The sequence below is a fragment of the Pseudoliparis swirei genome, chromosome 24 (genome assembly GCF_029220125.1).
Source record: "Pseudoliparis swirei isolate HS2019 ecotype Mariana Trench chromosome 24, NWPU_hadal_v1, whole genome shotgun sequence".
In the NCBI taxonomy this organism is placed as follows: domain Eukaryota; kingdom Metazoa; phylum Chordata; class Actinopteri; order Perciformes; family Liparidae; genus Pseudoliparis; species Pseudoliparis swirei.
The window spans coordinates 24603397-24626544 of NC_079411.1; the positions used below are offsets into that span (position 1 = coordinate 24603397).

Genomic DNA, 23148 nt, shown 5'->3' on the forward strand with positions numbered 1-23148 from the left:
TCTTGTTTTTTTCTTCTTCCTGCAAACATGTAAATTAAAGCTACATGCCCTTTCTCCATATAGGCTACACTGTTGAGATCAGGATGCCCTGTTAATTTTTCTTTTTTAAAAGTTTGGCATACAGTTTATTCAAATTATACAGCCTGTTTGTAAGGGTCTGGGTATAATTACAATGGCTTCAAATGTTTCATAATTGATACTTCCTTTAAAGTTTAAATGAAAAGACTGTCCTCTAGTCTAGATAAAGCAGTGTGCTAGTAAACGTCTCTGTGTATAAAAAACTACAAATCCCAGTAGCTTCCGCTCTTCTCTAGTCGTTGATTGGTCGACTCAGCATCCAATGGCTGGGCGGAGACTTGTCTCTGAGTCAGAGCATCCTTCTGTCATGGCGTCTGTTTGGACTCAATCCCTCATCAAACTGCCGGTCCTGTCTGTTTTCTTCCTCTTGCTGCTATGTCTGCCGCCCGGGGGAGGACAAAAGAAGAAGGAGGTAACGCTCCATACCGCTGAAATAAAAAAATCAGCGACCTTTCTTGTGCTGTTCATTGTCACAAGTGTGTCAAGTGGAATGCGCTGTTGTGTGTTAAACTAGCGAGCATTAGTCCCGATACACAGGAGAGGCGTCATAATTACTACTATTTAGGGCGCAGTGAACGCCTCTCCAAATAACGTAACCGTACATGAATGAAGCACTTGTTTTCTCTTTTTACGTTTTGTGGTGGAATATTGTGTTATTGTGTTATTACGCTTCTTTTCTTTGCTTCCTGCATAATACGACACGCCTATGTATGTTTGGCAAAAGGTTACACGCTCATGTAGATATAGCTCATTTAGCTAGTCGACAGTATTCTGTAAAACGTATATTCGGTCGGGGAGCACTGACGTCACTAAACATCGTCCAAAGCCTTTGCTGGGTGGTTGTCAATAATGGTTTTATTTTGAAATTCGTAACAACAGGAAGTGCTTTACTTCACGGGACCTTAACCCCGTCATGTTACGATGCTGGCGAGCATCTCACGGTAACCTCGAAGATAACGGCGTGCTCGTTGAATTAGGATGCTACAGGAAACAGCCTGTAACCAGTGCTGTTTAGTTTAAGAGGCGTGCATGTTTTTATTTTATTGGCTTTATAGTAGGTGTGTTTCAGCTGCAAGGGAAGCGAAACGGAAGCTCTTGTTGGCTCGATCTGTCATTTGTCACTATGCTGAAAGGGCGGTGTGCTAACGTACTGTGTCTGCTCCCCTGCTGTTCAATTTGTTACATTTAGTATAGCCCAAAATGACAATTTACAAAGTTTAATAAGGCTTTACAATCTGTACACATATGACATCCTCTTTCCTGGGACCTCACACTCTTATTTTTGTAATGTATAGCATATATATGTTTTCCTTATAAAAAAGAATGCACATTGTTATTAATGCATTTGCATTACTTAGATTACAACTACTGTGGAGCACTGGCTTGTATGCAACTCAAAAGACCTTGCAGTGTTTGATAAGAATGCAAAGGACTGTGTGAAGAAATGGGAAACTGTCATATTCACGCTTCAGTGAAACGAAAAGAAGAATGACTTCATTATGCAGATGTTCCATTTTTCATTTGAGGTTTTGTCATTGGCGTTAATATTATTAGCAATAGTATTTCGACTAAATACTTGAGTTCCTACTATTAGCTTTCGTAGACTGAGAGATTAGTTTGTCAAACTATATCATTTATGATCCATAGAGAAACATAAATAAATCTAATACAGGCATTATGATGTACGAAAGAACAAACACAAAATGTCCTTTATGTATGCAAGGAGGGCTTATGATTCATGATTATCGTATTTAGGATTCTTTTTTTTTCACCAAAAAAAACAAATTCACAAAAAAATATGACTATTTGTTTCGGAACAAAATGTGAGAGAAAAGGATTTCAGTAAGTTTTAGTGCCATTCAAGAGCTTTTCGTATATGTTGTTAATCATCTTGTTAATATCAGGAATTGCAATACTTTTTGGCCAGGATCATTTTTAAATGATCAATTCGTCCCACTGAATGTATTTGATTGTCCAATGTTGGAAAAGCAGCAAAAGTTGAGCCTAGCTAACCTTTACTTAAGTTTCTGCCCTCTGCGCTGTGCATGCAGGGCTCCAGTCTGCAGCCACATGGCCCCGTACAGGAAGCTGTGTCGGTGTTCGTGGAAGCGTGTTCGCGGTAGCGTTCAGGAGTCGTTCAGATGAAGTTGTGCGCATCACGCTGCTCTGCTCTTCTGTTCCTCTGGTTATTAAAGTCAGCTTTACAGTTGGATCATCTTGAGACAATAGGCCCGCTCCATGGGTTAATCTTTATAGCCCGCCATGCTGTTATCCTGTGTCCACGGATTCTGCTTTTGTTTATGTGATTTCTTGTGTTTGGTGAGACACATTCAAAGATTCTTCTCTCACTGATTCCTATTTGGGAATCAAATCTTTGCAATTTAGTCACATGTTTTTATGAACCCTAGGTCTTTTAAGCAGGTCACACAGCCGTTGTAAATTCAATTACATTCAGTTTATTTTATATAGCCCAACATCACACATTTGCCTCAAAGGGCTTTACAATGTACTGTTGCACAACGTCACCGCCACCTAGTGCAGATGACTTTGCTTATGAATAGGAAATTGATAGAGCGGGCGAGGTGCGGAGCTGATACATGATGGAAAGGCTTGTTCAAATACATGATAAGTGGACAAATATTTGAGTGAATGTATATAGAATTGAACGTGTCCACAAGAGGAAAAAGAAAGAGGTGACTGAGGGGAAGAACACACTGATGAATAAAAGGACAGATTAACCACTGGAAAAAAGTATTTGAATGAGAGAAGGATTGAATGAATAATTGAGACTGGCATATTTGCCCTCCAGTTCACTGTAAACACCTCGTTTCTTTTCTCGCATTAATGTTGATGGCTTGTGTGAAATATTGTAATGAATGTGTCACAACCGTCGGAGGAAAGCTGTGCACGAATGAGCGGATGTTTCTCACTTGGTGGAAAGAACTCTTAAAGTTCATGTTTAGCTTTCGAGGTGACTGCGTGTGATAATAATGAGACAATTCTAGCCATATTGATGTCTCCACTGTTGTATAAGTGAGCTTTAGATGCAGTAAAGCACAATTCATTCATGAATGTGTTTATTTAATTTAAGAAGGGAATTCACAATAATTCACATGAGCACATGAAACCATGAACATATCACTGTTATGTTAACTACAACACGCTCAGTGCAATTGGTGTATGTGTGGTTATAATGGTTAAATACAATTTGAAACTTGATAAGTATTTGTTGTTAACTCTATATTATACTCTATATATCTATATTTCAGCACAAAAGCACTTGTTTGACCTCCATTCTGTCTCTCGCAGCTTTGAGGGGATGAAACAAATGATCATGTTACATCATGAAACAGACGATCATGTTACATCACGAAACAGACGATCCTGTTACATCATGAAACAAACGATCATGTTACATCACGAAACAGACGATCATGTTACATCACGAAACAAACGATCATGTTACATCACGAAACAAACGATCATGTTACATCACGAAACAGACGATCATGTTACATCACGAAACACGATCATGTTACATCATAAAACAGACGATCATGTTACATCACGAAACACGATCATGTTACATCATAAAACAGACGATCATGTTACATCACGAAACAAACGATCATGTTACATCACGAAACAAACGATCATGTTACATCACGAAACAAACGATCATGTTACATCACGAAACAAACGATCATGTTACATCACGAAACAAACGATCATGTTACATCACGAAACAAACGATCATGTTACATCACGAAACAAACGATCATGTTACATCACGAAACAGACAATCATGTTACATCACGAAACAGACGATCATGTTACATCACAAAACACGATCATGTTACATCATAAAACAGACGATCATGTTACATCACGAAACAGACGATCATGTTACATCACGAAACACGATCATGTTACATCATGAAACAGACGATCATGTTACATCACGAAACAAACGATCATGTTACATCACGAAACAGACGATCATGTTACATCACGAAACACGATCATGTTACATCATAAAACAGACGATCATGTTACATCACGAAACACGATCATGTTACATCATAAAACAGACGATCATGTTACATCACGAAACAGACGATCATGTTACACCACGAAACACGATCATGTTACATCATGAAACAGACGATCATGTTACATCACGAAACAGACGATCATGTTACATCATGAAACAGACGATCATGTTACATCACGAAACAAACGATCATGTTACATCACGAAACAAACGATCATGTTACATCACGAAACAAACGATCATGTTACATCACGAAACAAACGATCATGTTACATCACGAAACAGACGATCATGTTACATCACGAAACAGACGATCATGTTACATCACGAAACAGACGATCATGTTACATCACGAAACAGACGATCATGTTACATCACGAAACAAACGATCATGTTACATCACGAAACAGACGATCATGTTACATCACGAAACAGACGATCATGTTACATCACGAAACAAACGATCATGTTACATCACGAAACAGACGCTCATGTTACATCACGAAACAGATGATCATGTTACATCACAAAACAGACGATCATGTTACATCACGAAACAGACGATCATGTTACATCACAAAACACGATCATGTTACATCATAAAACAGACGATCATGTTACATCACGAAACAGACGATCATGTTACATCACAAAACAGACGATCATGTTACATCACGAAACAAACGATCATGTTACATCACGAAACAGACGATCATGTTACATCACGAAACAGACGATCATGTTACATCATGAAACAAACGATCATGTTACATCATGAAACAGACGATCATGTTACATCATAGACAGCTACAGGAAACAATTCAGGGTTAAGTGTCTTGCTCAAGGACACATCGACTAGGGCGGGGATTGAGCCATCAACCCCCTGATTGAAAGATGAACCTGCTAACCACTGACCGACAGTCGCCCTTTTTTCAGCAATTGGGATTTAACAATTAAAACGTCAATAACTTGAACAATCCCCTTTTTCTTTAGACATCGTTACCGAGGGGACGGTCTGGGGAAAGCAGTGCTTATTTCCAGCAATAACTTGATTCACATTGACAAAATGACTCTGGGGAGCCGTCCAATACAGCCTCTGCTGTTCGGCACCGACCGGCTCAAGGACACCTCTGCATCATCTAATTAGTGACCGAGAGCTTTTCTCAATCACTTACCTCGCTGAACTGTATCCAGCTGTTATTAGTTTGCTCCTCTGCCATCGACATTGCCGCTAACTTTAAAAACATTGACTTGAATATTTAACACACACACACACACGCACACTTTCCAATAAGCCACAGGAGTAATATTGAGGGGTTATAATGTGAGAAATGTTCTCTCCCAGTTGCCTGCCCGGGGCCGTGGCGGAGGGAGATCTTATTTAGCTGGAAATGGACAAAATGGTGAAGCAGCATTTTGCATTCACCTCACCAACTTCCCTCACTGCCCTTCGGCTCGCCCCGGCCACGACAGGCTTTAGCTCTAAAATGTCGGGCTGGGCTGAATCCTCCCAACATTCAAATGTTGTGTGTTTGTTGCATCGATGCTGAAATCGTTAGTCGGTGTTCACATTCATTGTTTGTTTGTCGTCTCATGTCCTCTCCTCGGTTCGCTAGTGACTTACTGGTTGTGGTTACAACGACTCGAGCATGTCCTTATTTCACTGGTGCGCTAAATACATTTCCACTCTCTGCCTTTGCAGTATAGAGTAGAGTAGTAGAGTAAAGAGAGGGTGTGGCGGGGAAGTAGCGTAGAGAGAGCGCAGATTAAACTTTGATATGAAAACAATTATGCATAAGCTTCGGGTTCGGTGTAAATGTAATGTAGGATTTGCTGTTTTTTGGTGTTTTGGGTTTCCTTTTGTTATTAATTTTGGACAGTTTTTACCCGTTACCCCCCCCCCCCCCCCCCCCCGATTTGATTGTATTAGTTTGTCATTGTACTCTAATATTCTACTATTTCTCATCTGCAGCTGTAGGAGTACTGACACACACACACACACACACACACACACATACAACTTTAGTGTCGCTGATCATTTAACAGAGAGGAGCTTAACGTTTTTAGTATTTGTTTTCATTTTTATCTCGACTTATTTTGCGCAGAATTAAAAACGTCTACCGAGGAAGCAGTTAGCCCCCGGTGGCTGATTTGTCAAGGCCTGCATGTGCGTCACAGAAAAAGCCATCCATTTGTTCAGGGGTTAGAGTTGCTTTTCTAAAACCCTTTTTTTATTCATGCAATAAAGAACTGATTTCATAATGTTGTTGGGACTATTACTCATCTAGAGATAAGAGGCGTTTCCTAATTCTTCCGGATTAGACAGTGCAAATGATCCTTCGACAGTCTATTCACAGAACTACAGTTTCTACGTCTATGTACAATAAATCACAGACATGGAAAGCATATATATTTATTTATTTGGAACTCATAGAATCGATCGATAGAATCTCTTCATTTGTGAACACAAGGATCTTTTGCACGGCTCCATAGAGTACCGGCTTTTAATTGTGCAAATACGATAGCAGAAAGTAAAGAAAGGGGTCGATAACGGCATCGCGCTCCGTGTGGACACAGCAGCAGCCTGCACGCGTCTGGCGTGTGCTGCTGCTGCTGCTCCTGCCAGCCTTTTTTTCTCATTTCTAATGGCCAGAATGTTTGATTTAATTTCATTGTAAATGTCATTTATCTTTGTGATAGTGGAAGTTATTCATGCCCTTAGTAGCTTAATGTTTAAAAAGTACATTTTAATGTCCCTTCTTTTTCTAACCAGGTTAGTTGCACAGGTGGGTGGATAGATAAAGGGATAAAGAAAACAAAAAAGTTATATCAAATGTTTAGTTGATTAAGATTGTGACCTGGAGGAAGAAATTAATTAATTAAAATACATAACAAAAAGGAATACAGTGGTGTACCCCTGCCCTTTAACATTCTGCTATATACCCCTCAGGGAGAGGAAAAAACTCGTCATGGAGAGAGTAAGGATATTTATATCCCTTCAATACTCCCTCGTTCATCACCCCAGCTCTGCTAGATATTATATCTAGCTTGTGTGTTTCTGTCTTAAGGCTGACGACAGCACAAAGAAAGAACCAATGTAAGCACTTCCTCTACCTAGGCTCATGGAGTCAGGGGAGGTAAGGATAGGAAGAAAAAAAGTCCAGGGCAGCAGGTCTGAGGCAAGGAGAATTATATATCTAGAGAGTTATACGTCTACTGAGAGATAGAGATTTGAAAGTAGTGGGCTTTCTCCCACACCCAGGGAGCAGTCTAATAATTGGATCGGAATAATAAGCCTACCTCTGCACACAGAGGCGCAATAAACCACTGGGTAGGCCCTTCAGGGCAGAGCCCGAGTCACTTGCTGAGGTTAGACTGGGGCTTACAAAGCTAAAATCTGTGGAAGCATTATTGACTCTCGGTCTAACCTGTTCATTGGAGAAAAAGACCCATAGTTCACAGTTTACGTAGACTTGCCCATGGATTTTATAGCCCAGGCAGGTACTGTATGAGAAAAGATGGCTTTTACCCACTTATTGTCGGCGGTGAACAACCAGGCTGTGTAAATACGCGTCTGTTTTCATGCTGGGAGGGTAATGTGGATCCTAATATTTCCCAAGCTGTGTGGATGCTGTTGTCAGAGAGTTTGGAAGAAGGAAGTGGATTTTTGCGCGTGCGTGCATGTATGTGTGTGTGTGTGTGTTAGTTCCGGTCATCCGTCCATCCGTCGGGCTCCGTCCTTACATTTCTTCGTGCCTCCTGCACTCTCGCCATGACCACTGTCAACCGCTTCTGGGGATTCTTTAGCTTCTTGATTTCTGTCTTTTGCAAAAACGCATCTTTTCCCTTATTTTCCCCGCCTCTCTGCATGCATGGATGCACGCCATGGCTTTTCCCTTATGGAAATATATTGTTCCAGAGAGACTGATGGTGTGTCCAACTCCCTTTCCCCTGTGTGTTGCCAATACAGACCCAACTGCAGCTATAACGTTGGCCTATTTTGCGCAGTGAAATGTTTCAATGTTCTCCCAGTAAATTCCGGGGGTGATTTGTTTGGATCTCGCTCATTAGCCGTGGTCATCTGAATTATTGATGCAGAAGTGTCAGGCCTGCTATCCCAATAAATGATGGCTCGTGTTCCCGAGTCATTTTCCTGTGCTGTTATTCCTCCCTCTCCTCCCTTTTTTCCCTCCCCCCTTTCCAACAACTCGAGAACACATTTTCTGAGTGGCTAAAGGTTCTCCATCTCCCGCGTGCGAGCCACTTTCCACTCCCGCGTCGCCTCCCCGTTCATTTTTTCTCCTTCCTTCAAATACCCTTCTGAATGCGTCCCTTTGACATTTCTATAATCATTCATTCAGTCATCATTTAATACAATACATACTCACTTTTTTAAAGTGCTTTATTTTAACCTGGAAGAGTGTCCTGGCCAAGACAGCAGCAGCAGCACATTACACAACGTTTCAGACAATACAACATGAAACAGTGACAGACAATATAAAAAAGAAAGAAAGATACTTTTTTAGATCACAGCATGAATAAACGCAAAACTAAGACTCAAGTCATCATAACCCAGTTCACACAGGTGCACATACCTACGTCAAAGAAAACATCGACAACCAGATGGACCTTTTTCCAACTCTTAATCTATTTTTTAAAAACACCTAAAGAGACCTTTACAAGTCAGACTACACCAGTCTCTAAAATAATAATAAAAAGCTGCATCTGGTCAACACCATATCTGCGTGTTCCCGGCTCAGGACATCAATGTCAAAGGCATCAGCATCAGCACCACGGCTGAATGTCCGCCTGCATGCACGTTCCCACCGCCCCAAGTCGCCCAAGGGCTCGATCACACCAGACGCGACTCTAAAAAACGCAGCCGCACCAAAAACGCCTCGTCAAAAACCTGCCGGGCAAAACAGCGCGGTGCACCTGTGGAGCGGACCTGCGTGCGCAACTAACCGTTGATTTTGGGTTCAAGATATTTAAAAAAAGAAAGGAAAGAGTACGGCGAATGCCACCATCTATTCCGGCAATTGTGTCTCGATGGCGAGGCTTTCAGTTCCACTTCCGCCCGAACAGGAGTCAGTTTGAGTCGTGTTTAGATTCAGGATTATAAAGCTCCTCGTCATTAAATACCGCTAATATGAGGTTCTCCTCGGGAAAACAGGAAGGAAAGCCCGCCTCCTGCTTGATTCGATTGGCTGCATTGGCCGAGTGTGACGTTGATGAGCGGCGCGCCTCCGCGCCTCGTGTCTAAAGTTGAGAATATTGTAACTTTTAACCGCCCCTGAAAAACGCAAAAAACCCGCGCCGCGCGGCGATAAAAGGCGCGTTTGAAAGTCGCGCCGTACCATAGGGAATCAATGGTTTTGCGGGCGACGCGTTTTTGAGAGGCGCTGCTGCCCCACTCCCCTTGAAAGCCCCACACGGTGACAGACATTGCTGTACAGCTGATACGAGGTGGCATATTATAGCACCGTGTGTGTGTGCGTGTGTTTGTGTGTGTGTCCGAGAGTGTGCGTCTGTCTGGCTCCTGGCTGATAACACGTCTCACTCTTATCCTCCCAGGCAGACCTGTGTCGCTGCGACGGTTCACAGGTCACACGCCAACTTTTGGTACGCGCGCACAAGACGCACTCGCAAACACACACGTATGCACGTCAATACACACGCACGCACGCACTTGCACGCGTGTCTTCGCCGCTGCAAGAAGGTAATATATAACGTGATGAACTGAAGCGGTTTAGCATAAAGCCATCAGTCAGGATAAATGCTGAATGCCATTTCCTGTTAGACCTGGTCTCTTTCTCTTTCCCTCTCGATGTCTCACTTTCCCTCCCACTCTTCTTCTCAACGGCGGTTTTGTTCCTACTGTTTTTACTCTTTCGGTAAGTTGCGTGTTGTCTCTGGAGTGACAGTATAGCCACAATGGACGTTGATATTCGTACACCAGGGACACGCCGCATTTGATTTGGGAAGTGGTCAGCAACTATGCATTCTTTTCTTTTTGCCGAGAAATAGAGTAATCGTGTCCGCCCCCTTCCTCAATTCAGCCACCAAGAGCAGCGTTAAGCCCTCTCATGAATATATGTCAGTTCTTTGAGATTGCGAGTCTGAGCCCTGGATGCATCGACAATGCCTTTGAAAAACAGATCAGAGACAGATCAGTGAGTCCACACTCCAAAGATCGCGGGGACTACAGGGCACATACTTGGCTGCTGTGAGCAGGAAATGATGCAACCTTTGATTATTATCTGTCAGGGTTCGTATGGTCATGGAAAACCTGGAAAAGTCATGGCATTTTAAAATGTTCATTTCCAGGCCTGGAAAATTCATGGAAAAAACTTAAATCATAAAAGATTGGGAAAAGTCATGGAAATGTGTTATCACGTTTTAATTTACGCCGAGTTTGAAATAATTAATGTTTTTTAAAGAAAGACGCTCAAAATTTAAACCGGCGTATACGCCAAATTTTCTAAATTGTTCATGTTTATACCGACATTTCAGTTTGGTCATGGAAATTTGGTTTAAAGTCATGGAAAAGTCCTGGAAATCCATTGGTCAAAATGTGTAAGAACCCTGATCTGTTTTTATTAACAAAGATGCCCCCCCCCCCCCTCCAGATGGAAAAAGTCTGGCCTGATTCCACTGTGAACATAAAGGAGAGTTAGAGAAGGTTGACAGATCATGTCTTTTTAAAGAGGAGCTTGATGTGTCATGGTTGTTGCACTCCTTGTTTCCACTGAGCAACGGGTGGTCAGCCCCCTTTCCCAGCTGTTCAGATTATTGACCAGCCAATTAGTCTGACCGGCCGATCTCCGAGCGCGATATGATTAGTGCCACGAGCGCCCCGGTTCCCTCGCGAGGCCGACACCGCTTTGCAGTTGGCGGCGGCGAGACGGCTGTAGCTCGCCCGCGCTGGAAGGAGGTACATCGCTGTCACCACAGAGGCTGCATTCAGGGCACTTGGACACGGAGTAAAGTTTTAATGCATGCAGCCCTTTTCCAGGCAATAAAACAAGAAAGGTTCTGGACAGCAGCGTTTCTCCAGTGGCTTTATGGCGGCCTCTGAAATGAGCTCTTTAGTCACAATGCAGACGCCAGGTCTGAGAGCGTATAGAACCACGGTTGTGATCCAATGTGCAGTGCAAGTGTTGAGTGGTGAGATGTCCCGTTGTGCTGTGTCTTATCCCCACAATATCCCCACGCAACCTTCCCCCAACATCTGAAAATGTGCAATATCCCCATATAACTGTCCCCTTCCCCCTCTTTCTTTACCTATTTATTAACCTCTGCCCTCTCCTTTTTTATGTTGATAACATGTTCCTGTACTTAATACTGTATAGTCTTTTACCACCCTATGTACAGTGTGTTTTTTGTACAGTGTGTTTTTTTATATTTAAAAAATATCTTTTATTATTATAATTATTATTATTATTATTATTATTACCTTCGCATTGAAAATGCCGGAAGGTTATGTTTTGATCGCCGTGTATTTATTTATTTATTTATTTGTATGCGTGTTATTCGCAAAACTCAAAAAGTATTGAACCGAATCGCATGAAATTTGGTGGGATGATTGTTTATTATCCGGGGACCAGTTGATGAGATTTTGGGATCGATCTGGTCAAATGTCAAAGGTCATGAACAGGTCAAAATCTTTCGCAGAACTCAAAAAGTATTGAACCGAATCGCATGAAATTTGGTGGGATGATTGTTTATTATCCGGGGACCAGTTGATTAGATTTTGGGATCGATCGGGTCAAAGGTCAAAGGTCATGAACAGGTCAAAATCTTTCGCAGAACTCAAAAAGTATAGAACCGAATCGCATGAAATTTGGTGGGATGATTGTTTATTATCCGGGGACCAGTTGATTAGATTTTGGGATCGATCGGGTCAAAGGTCAAGGTCAAAGGTCATGAACAGGTCAAAATGTTCTTGAATCGCATGAAATTTGGTGGGATGATTGGTTATTATCCGGGGACCATTTGATTAGATTTTGGGATCAATTGGGTCAAAGGTCAAGGTCAAGGTCATGGAAATGTCAAACTCTTTTTTTACCATAGCACGATACATTTTTGTCCAATTGGCATGCAATTAATGCCAACATGTTCATAATTCAATGCCCAATCTTGTGATATGCGAAGGTATGCGCTCTACCGAGTGCCCATTCTAGTTATTATAGTGTGTTTGTTTTGTACCTCTGTTGACTCGGAGAGCCCTGCAAAAATATTTCCGATGTGTCTGGACTGCTGGTCTAGGCACAGATGGCAAATACAAAACCTTGAACCTTGAAACCTTATGTTTTCGACAGAAATCCCATCAAAAGACCGGAGACATCGTTCACATGTAGAAGTCTCACATCCTCCTCCACCATGTCCAATTTATTACTCGTGGAAAATATAATATCTGCTTGACTGCTCTACTTTTCCCCCACACTGCACACCGCTCCGAATATTCACCTCAGTAAAATGGTATTTAAGGCAACTACATGAGTAATCGGTGTTTCTTTCGCATTTTTTAATTAGTAATACTTTTGCTCTGTGTGGGAGAGGGGAAACGGCGTGTGAGTCACTGAATTAACATAGCACTTTGCAAAAGACCAAACGCTTCAGACAGGGCCACCATCTGAAATAGAACGAATACAACCGTAAGCACAAGTAAGTTCGATTTACGGATGCGTTTAATTTTCCTAAAAAAAGCTTTAGGGAGAAACAAAAAGAAATGAGAGAGACAGGCGGACAGACTGTGTATTGCAAGCCTGGCATAACATCAGTGAGAGAGCGTTCCTGCGTGAGTGTGTAACAGTGCACTGTGTGTGTGTGTGTGTGTGTGTGTGTACTGTTCACCCCGGGCCACGGTCCTGCTGCATTAAGTGATGAAGGTTAGCAGCAGCAACTTAAGGTGGGATGACCTCCTGAGTTTTGCTAAGGATCTTGACATCTATTTTCCCTTGTTGTATATTTTATGTCCCTGTTCGGACATCAAGTGGGTTGTCTCTTCTTGTTGATCAGCAAACAGTGACGAGATGATGATAGAGAAGAAGTTTCGAGCGACTCAGTACTTGATAAGAATACAAAGTTTATTCTACAATATACAAGTCACAACAGACGCCTATAGAACGACTGGAGACTTTCAGGATCCGAATTGAGAAAGTCCAATGATCTAGCATGTTGTTACGGGTTATATAGACTTATGAGAAAAGAGGAGGCGTTCATCTTATGGGCTGGCAATGGTTTTCGAGCGGGCCTCCTCCTAATGTAAACCATCTGGTCCAACTCTAAAAACCTTGTGGGCCTCTGGGCTCAGATCTATAATATGGCTGTATCTTTAAGAGCTGTAATGCAAAATACACTACACCCTTTAAACTGTTAAACAGCTCTAATCACTGTCCATTGTTGACATCCCTTCTGCCAATGATGCTCTGTTTGTATCAGGAAAAAACAACGTTGAACGTTTACTTTTCATTTAACAGTGTTGTGTGTTGGGTTAAATTTGAAAGTGAGGACATTATGATGATAATTCTGAAATGATGATTCAATGTCAATGTTGGCACTAACATTGTATTATGAAGTGTATCATATATATATATATATTTTTTTTTTTATTTTTTAAATTTTTTTATTTTTTTTATTTTTTATTGTCAAGTATCTAAATGTTCTTGTACTGTATGAAAGTGATCCTGGTGCCTCTTTAGTTGTAGGCAGCTTGGGGTGAATTTGTATTTTAAGGTACTGGTCCATGTGGATAGTGTTTCCATTGCACAATGATTCAGGTATACTTGTTTTCTTTAGTTTCTCTCTATAGAAGAGCATTTTCCTTCAAAACAAAACAAAACAAAACAAAAGCTCAACATCGAGCATGAATTCAGAGTGGCCGTATAAAGTCCACCACCCCGTTAAAAAAGATTTGTAGTGGAAAGCAGACTCATTCCAGCCACTAATACTAATACAAATTGACACATATCTGCACTAATTTTTAAGCTATTTCAATAAAAAAGTCAGAATAGACAGAAAAAGTTTGAGAACCACTAGCCTAATAAGCAAGGGATGACAGAGGAGCGTAAACCATGTTGGCGGTCTGCGAGGAGGTGTGGTGTTCCGTTATCAATAAAAGCTCAGGACCGCTGTCCCGGTCTTCCCGGACACACCGATGTATTAGATCCTTCACAATAAAACCCTCACAACGAACTGACTGGTGCAAAGCTTGTGAAGCCTTCTGAGCAATTATCATATTTTTAGTTGACAAAAAACAAATCTCATTTGAGCTCAGAGTGAGAACTGACTTTGCTACTTGGCAGTTGATGGGGATTATTTTGACAGCGCTAACTGATGAGCCCTGTATCAACCCCTCGGTGCGTGCGTCCGATGACCCCAGTATTGAGGTAATGTTCGCCCAAGTATTACCTCACAATTTATACTTCATTACGGGTCACAGGATGTGTCTTTTGCAACAAACTTTCCTCCTCGTCTCCTCCCGCTGTGCACTCTTGGGGCGCCATATGCTAATTATGCCCTTTAATTGCTCAACAATTTTTTTACACACACATCCTTTCATAGCCCCGAACATCCTTGAAGGAAGTCTTTGAGTATATCTTTCTTTCTAATTTAATGTAAGATAGTTTAAAAAGTATGTGGCGATACATCAAGCTGTGCTGCTTTTTTCTCCCCTTTTTGTCTCCTCTTTTTTTCCTCCTCTTTTCTCTTCATGAAAGCATGAGACCAAGCACAGCTGACCCGCACTATCAACATATGTAAGCGAGCACAATATAAGATTTGGAGTCTTTTGGCCTGAATCTGTTGAACACATAATTCTCTCATGTTTGCAGCACTGAACCTCGGTGCGACCGTGGACATGCATCGCCTTGAGCGACGAGCCTTTTCGCAGTAAAGATAATAAAACACGGAAAGGCTCGATGACATCGTGATGAATCACTCATGTATCGGGGAGATGGACGAGCCCACATATCGGCTCTGTGTGTTTTTTGAATTGGCTCTCTGCTGCACCCGACACAGCTCTAGGGCTCCATTCATGTTATTCTTTTTTTTCTCCCTTTTAAACATTCCCACTGGTTTTCAAGCAAGTACGTCTATTTGTCTTTGAGTCTGAAGTTGGTTTTGATTGTTTTCTTTTACCAAGGGCAGAAATGTTCACCGTTGGAAGCCGTCGGTGCAACTAAAGTGTGATTGTTTAATTTCTGACCAGAATTACAAATGTTCCTGTTTAAAGTCCTCTACCTTACCACACAAAGTCATACTACTTCCTCTTTGTTGAACGACAGTTATCCAATAAATGTGTCTCTACTTTCTCAGCCTTGTGGAGCAGAAACATGGCTAAAGTCTCCTGTAGCTTTTTGCCCGCCTGCTGCCTGGCTCGAGGGTCCCATACATAACCTCCCTGCCATGATGGTCCTGCTCGGTCCCTCAGGGAACTTTAATCACCTTCTTTATTTATTTTTTATAAATCATGTAATGACAGTTTCACCTGATGCTGACTGCTGTAAGCTTTAATGAAATGCAACGGATGTAAGACCTCGAGCAAAACAAATTTACACACAGATTAGTTTTGCCTTGCGTGTCGGCAGATTATCACACGCCTCCTTTATCACACGCTCACGGCTACGAAAGAAAACACTACGGAAAGTCAGGAAACCGTTCCGTGTGTTAGCGCTGTGGGGTCATGACAGGAATGTCACCGTGACGCTCGTCCCGGTTGTTGGTGCCGGGCCGGACGTTGGGTGTGTGACTTAAGGCCCTAGCCACAACAGTTATCAGGACTTCTCCATATTTATGCATTAATAAACGTGTTTGAGATACTTCTAGTCATTCTAGTCCTTAACTAGAACGGGCACTCGGTAGAGCGCATACCTTCGCCGCAGCCACATGTTGGCATTAGTTGCATGCCAATTGGATCAAAAAGAAGATGTTGACCTTTTCATGACCTTGACCTTTGACCTGATCGATCCCAAAATCTAATCAAATGGTCCCCGGATAATAACCAATCATCCCACCAAATTTCCTGCGATTCAAAGAAGATTGTGACCTTTTCATGACCTTGACCTTTGACCCGATCGATCCCAAAATCTAATCGAATGGTCCCCGGATAATAACCAATCATCCCACCAAATCAAATGGTCCCCGGATAATAACCAATCATCCCACCAAATTTCATGCGATTCAAAGAAGATTGTGACCTTTTCATGACCTTGACCTTTGACCCGATCGATCCCAAAATCTAATCGAATGGTCCCCGGATAATAACCAATCATCCCACCAAATTTCATGCGATTCGGTTTAATACTTTTTGAGTTATGCGAATAACACACATACAAATAAATAAATAAATACACAGCGATCAAAACATAACCTTCCGCATTCTCAGAATGCGAAGGTAACGAGAGCACAACAGCGTCATTACCCAGGTGGCACCAGGGGAAACTAGCATCAACTCAGTGTTGACGTGATTCGTTTTGACCAATTTGCAGCCATAATCATGTCTAGTTGTGTACGGTATTAAAGGCGTTACATATTTGCATTACAATGCAGGCATATGCAATTGCAGATTGGAAAAAAGAACTCAGAGCTCTGTCATCATATTTTGTTGTTTTAATATATGTCTCTTTTTTCAATTACTTTCTTCTCCTCCGTCCATCCTCCCATCTCTTGGGTTCATTTTGACTATTTTGACTATACTCTACTCAATTTGACTCCCTATTGTTTTTACAGTGCCACTGGCCCCTTGCCCCGTGTGTCCTTCCCTAGTTTTTATTAGGATGCCTTCATAACAAAATCAAACCGCAGTGATGCCCCGTAACCCGATCGGAGCTCTGTGCTTCCCCTGAGCAATGATGCAAAGATGGGGAAAATAAAAATAAAGGGGAAAAGAGAGAAGAGGTCAAGCAGTGTGAATAAACTATCCGCCTTTAAAATGCCCTTCTACTCTGTGATGATAGAAAGTAGAATAGATTACTTATCCTCACTAGTTTGTTGATGGTTTAAATGACTTGGAATAATGCTCTGCGTGTAGTTAGACCAAGTTATACAGTGTCTGTTAAAAAATATCGTCCCATATGTTTCCCTGGGAAAGGTGAATGAGCAATGCTCTTCCCTTCCTCCACAACAGGCCTCGCAGATGGAAATCAGCAATAAAAGTAAAAAAGAAAATCCACTAGCGAGCAGTAAATTTGGAAGTGTAAAAGAACACAAAAAAAGCTAGTTTGTGGCCTTCATTAAATTGTCTTATGTGATGAATATGTGAATTTAACCTGGCCACCCAGGAACAAACCCTATTGTGTTTTAATAGTTCTCACAGGTTTGACATTAGTCTTATTACTCCTGCTAAATGGGCTTTAAACCGTAAAAAAACAAAACCAGAAGTGAACTTGAAGAAACTTGCAGACACCCTAAACCAGACATCCTTCACCATGATTTGTCAATCAGTTTGTCTGTCAACAAAAACAACCAATGAACGGACCCACCACCACACAGGTGAGACTCATTTAGAAACAGCTCCAGTGATTTTTGACCTCACATCGGATCAGGAACAACTCCCAAATAAATTGTATTCAGATATTTCAAACAATTAGAAATTATTGAGCTTATTTGTTTTGAATGTTGAAAGTGATTCCATTGATCTCTTTCCAGTAAATGCAGGTTTAATAAATTACATTTTTAGAACCGATTGTGAGTTTGCCCACCCCTGCCCTAAACCAACAACGACAAAATACTTAACAGGCACCCTAAAGGAAAGAAAATGACAGAAGATTTGAAATGTCATGTGCCTCGGGGGAGCGTGGGGGCGTGAGAGAAGAACTGAGATCTGTAAGAAGGAGAAAAGAAAGAAAAAAAGAATGTTAAGATATTCTATAAGCGTCACGGCGGGTGACACAACCTCTGGTGCTAATAGGGGAAAGTAAAAAAATAAAAAATCACTCAAGGGTGACGGATGGGAAGACGCGTGGACAAAAGCAGGGGGAAAATGCATTTAGTTGAAATAATTGTTTTTGGGTAGATAAGCTGACAAATCCCCACCCTCAACCCTTCCAACGGTCATGAGATTTCTGGAAACCGCAGATTACGGGGCTGACAAATATGGATCTGGCAATATGAAAGCATGCTGGTCTGATTCAGCTGAGGTGAGATAAAAACAATAGCTGACAGGCAAATTGACTCAAACAGTTTCCCCCCTCTCAAAATATGTGATGGTGTGTTAGTTTACGTCACACCATATTAACTGTTCCCTGCCACCCTTTATTAACAGGATTCCCTCACGACAACCACTTGTTGTGTGTGCGTGTGTGTGTGTGTGTGTGTGGCTTACTGGCAAACAAATGCACTGAGGCAAAAAGCGTGTTTGTCACTTCTTCATCGCTGCGCTCTGTCGTCTTCATGTCCACTCCCTCTTTTGCACTCCTTCAGTCTCTCCACGCAGTCCGTGACTAGAATATATACAAAAGATTTTTACAAAAAAATCCGATTTCAAACAGATTTAAAATGCCCTTTCTAATTGCCTCGAATCCCTGTGTGTGTCCAACAACCCTCCTCCGCTCCTGTAACGCTTGATGTTGTGTTTCGTTTTGCCTTCTAATTTAAGACCAATGACCTCCCGGCCTGTTAGATAAATGAAAACAACACATATTGCAATACGCCGTGATACATATTGCGATGTATTGTATCGTGAGTTGCCAATACACAGCACTAGCGTGCACATGTGCAGGTATTTTTGGTTGAGATCGACACGGAAAGTACCGAGGCATCAAAAGGACAAGAAATGAAATACACGTTTTTCTATATTTCTTTGTGTGCGTGTGGCTGAGAGAGAGAAGAGATATGAGTCGTCGTTCCTTGTTATTCCAAGCCAATTTCCGGTAATCCCCATTTCAATAGAGAATTGGAAGAAGTGAAGGAGCATGATGGCCAAAGCCGAGGCCCAGTCACTCTCAATAGACCTCTGTTTAGAGCGCTCGCAGCAGGGGATTGTGGGTAGAAGAAATGCGCGTGGCTTTTTCATGGGGAAGGTTCACAGATCAAACCTCCGGCTGGGGACATCTTGGCCGACCCCATCTAGTAAGTCCAAGAACATACAGGGCATTAACCACGGCAACCGACTATTTCCTACGGTAAGATTCCGCGGAGTCATGTCTACCTGAGGAGATCACGACGTCTCCTCCTCTTCCTCCTCGCTTTATTGACGTGTCGCCGGGGCCCGCACAGCATGTAGCGCGTGTTCACGCCCCACTGATTAGCTCATGTGCCTTTTTTTTTTTTTAAAGGTGGGCTGGAGTGACCCTCCATAGCAGTGGTCAACCGTTTAGTCGACATGGAGGAGCGTGTGCTTCAGCTCTGCACACGTGACACGTGTTTGGGCTGCGTGTCCGCACAGATGTTTTATATGCGTGATCGTGATTCGTGTCTGCTCCTCCGGTGCAGGGCGGCTTTTAAAAGAACTTAGTCGACTAATTACCCGGTTGAGCGACTCGGCTGATTAACAGGCAAACTAACTAATCACCCGAGTGCCTGCTTAATACACGAACGGATTATTTGAGTGACCGACCGACATCAATTTAGCGATTTACCGTTGAGCTGATTTGCTCACTAAATAAATGAACTGACTGACTGGTTACCCGACCGGCTGGGCTGACGGATGGGTCGACGGCTCTGGCCGAGTGTCCGCTTGATTGAATAACTGGCTGCCCGACGAACCGACCGTCTTCTTTCATGCCCTCGATGACCTCTCGCCGTGTGGTCATCAGTGCATGAGTCGGTGTGTCATCTCCCCCGTCTCCTATTTTCACTCTCCTCGTCGTTTTTTGTAACCCTATCAGCGTCTATTTATTTCCTTCCTCCTCCGAGAGCTTTTTTCTCTTCCACTCCTCAGATCTCATCATCTCCTTCTCTCAGTTTGAGGATGTTCCGCATGCAAGGATGTTTTTTTTCTTTCTTTTTTCCCTTTTTCTCTCTCCGTTCCAGTCTTTTATTCTTTATTTAGCGATGATACGCAGTTCTCGGCTTTCCACTGTGACTTGCGAGAAATGTGGAAAGGACCGGGAGTTGCTGAAAAGACCAATAGGAAAATGAAATGAAGGGAGTAAAGAGAAACGGGAGAGTTGACGTCGTGATTATGGACGGGAAGGGAAAACTGAGATCTGGAGAGAAATTAAGACCGCAGTTCAGTGCCACTGATACAGTCGGCTGCATACCCTATGACCTATAGTTTGTGTGTGTGTGTTTCTTTGGGGGGGGGGGTTATAACATACATCCTCCGTCCTGTGCTTTACGGAATCATGGCTAAGTGGATCGATACCAGATTCTGCGCTCCAGCTCGCTGGCTTCCAGCTGTTCCGAGCGGACCGGGTCACGGAGCTCTCCGGAAAAACAAAGGGTGGAGGAATCTGCTTTTACCTCAACAACGGCTGGTGCAACGACGTAACGGTGATTCTACAGCACTGTTCGCCGGACCTGGAATCTTTTATCATTCACTGCAAACCCTTCTACTCCCCACGTGAGTTCGCTTCATTCATCCTGGCCGGAGTTTACATGCCGCAGGGAAACGTGCACGAGGCACAGCAGACCCTCGCTGAACAGATACGGTGTGTGGAGCGGACCTTCCCGGACTCTTTAGTTATTGTACTCGGGGATTTTAACAAAGGAAACCTCAGCCACGAACTCCCTAAATATAGACAGTTAATTAAATGCCCTACCAGAGAGAAGAGCATTCTGGACCACTGCTACACAACAATCAACGAGATGGCGCGGCTGTGTCCAGACGCCGTCGAGGTAGCTCCGCGGAGATTGTGCGCTCTTTTAGTTTTTGTGTTTATTTTTAATGTTTTCTTTGCCACAAACACATCGGCACTAACAGCATACGACCGCAGCACACTTTTGGACATAAACTTTTGCGCAAAACAAGGGTTTTTGTCCACTTTTTCCATCGATCCAGCGTGGCCGGCCGAGATCGTACGAGCGAACCACAACAACAACAGTGGAGCCGCTACTACGGGGGACGCGAAAACATCGAGGGAAAGGGAGCGGAACTCGGAACAGACAGAGAGCTCAAGCCCACGGTCGACCTCTGCCCAGCATCCTTGTTGCTAACGGCCAGTCTCTGGAAAATAAGATGGATGATGTTAGGGCAAGGATCAGATTCCAACGGGACATGAGGGACTGTAACATCTTTTGTCTGACGGAAACATGGCTGACCCGCTGGTGCCCGATCGAGTCATATGCCCAACCGAGTCCCTCCCTGCTTTCCGTGCAGATCGAACGGAAGTGTCTGGTAAATCTAAGTCTGGAGGGTTTGCTTCATGACTAACAACAAGTGGTGCAACCCCAAGAACATTAAGACTCTTTCACGTTCCTGCTCGCCGAACCTGGAACATCTGACGATCTCATGCCGTCCATTCTACCTTCCCGCGAGTTCAGCTCGGTCATCACCACAGCCGTCTACATTCCACCACAAGCGGACACCGACGTAGCACTATCGGACCTACATGATGTGTTATGTCGGCATCAGAACAAGTATCCCGACGCGCTGTGGTGGTGGCTGGGGACTTTAACAGGGCAAACCTAAAAAGTAATGCCGAACTTTCACCAGCACATTACGTGTGCTACCAGAGGAAAGAACGTTGGACCACTGCTATACGCCATTCAAGAGAGGCTACAAGGCTGTCTCTCTCCTCCGTTCGCAAATCAGACCATGCCGCCATTTTTCTGCTTCCGGAGTACCGCAAAAGATCGCGGGAAGCGGTAGTGACGAGGAACGTAGCGGTGGTCTGACCAATCAGAGGCTGAGCTACAGGACGCTCTGCGTGTCGTCGACTGGGACATGATCCAATCCAGTTCCAGTGACGTCAGCGAGTTCTGGAAGTAGCAATGAGCCTCATAGCAACGCTTAGCGGACACCATCGCCCCACGGTAAAAGTTAGGGTCTTTCCTAACCAAAAGCCGTGGGTTGATAGATCCATCCGTGAAGCTGTGAACGCCCGCATTGCTGCCTATAACTCCGGTCTTGTATCCGCAACATGGACGAGTACAAGGCAGCGGTCTATGGACTGAGGAGGGCGGTGAAGGAAGCCAAGAGGAGGTACCGAGACAGAGTGGAATCACAGATGGAGCAGCGCGACACCAGGCGCCTATGGCAGGGGCTACGGACTATCACAGACTACCAGAGCAGACCCCGCGCAATGGTGAGTGCCGACGCATACCTAGCGGACGACCTGAACTCATTTTATGCACGGTTTGAGGCTAGCAACAACAGCGCTAGCTCGCCGGCTAACAACAACACCGTTAGCGTAGCCGAGGTGAGTTCTACCGCTGGGGATGAACACACACTCTCTGTGACCGAGCACAGTGTGAGGAGGGCTCTGTTGAGGGTGAACACCAGGAAAGCTGCAGGTCCAGATGGCATATCTGGGCGAGTATTGAAGACCTGTGCTAACCAGCTAGCTCCAGTGTTCACCACAATATTCAACCTCTCCCTGGCTGAGTCCGTGGTCCCCGCCTGCTTCAAGAGATCCACTATTGTCCCTGTGCCCAAGAATGCTTCTCCAGCATGTATGAATGACTACCGACCGTGGCCCTCACCTCGGTGGTCATGAAATGCTTTGAGAGGCTGATAAAGGACTACATCTGCGCCTTCCTCCCTTCCTCCATGGACCCGCTGCAGTTTGCTTATCGCCCAAACAGATCCACGGATGATGCTGTCTCCCAGGTACTGCACACCACACTCTCTCATCTGGACAGCCAGAGGGGGCTATGTGAGACTGCTGTTCATTGATTATAGTTCAGCTTTCAACACCATAGTCCCTCCAGACTGGCCGGCAAGCTGATTGAGCTGGGACTGAACACCCCTGTGTGCTTGGATCCTGGACTTCCTGACCGCCAGGCCACAGGTGGTCAGGGTGGGCAGACACACCTCCAAATCCCTCACCCTGAACACAGGATCCCCCAGGGTTGCGTCCTCAGCCCCTACTGTACTCCTGTACACACATGACTGTGTGGCCAGGTTCAGC

The 23148-nt window shown here is 43.6% G+C and overlaps 1 protein-coding gene across 2 annotated transcripts in view; it reads left to right on the plus strand.

Moving 5' to 3' along the window:
* Positions 1-405: 405 nt before the first annotated feature.
* The window catches only part of tusc3 (tumor suppressor candidate 3), a 79182-nt gene continuing 56439 nt past the window's right edge, over positions 406-23148 (plus strand). Inside the window, exon 1 of one of the 2 annotated variants that reach the window (XM_056409263.1) lies at positions 406-490. The gene's annotated coding sequence lies outside the window, so the exon portion shown is untranslated. Of the gene's footprint in view, positions 491-9792; positions 9852-23148 lie in introns of those variants that run through there. The other variant, XM_056409264.1, reaches the window with a different exon arrangement.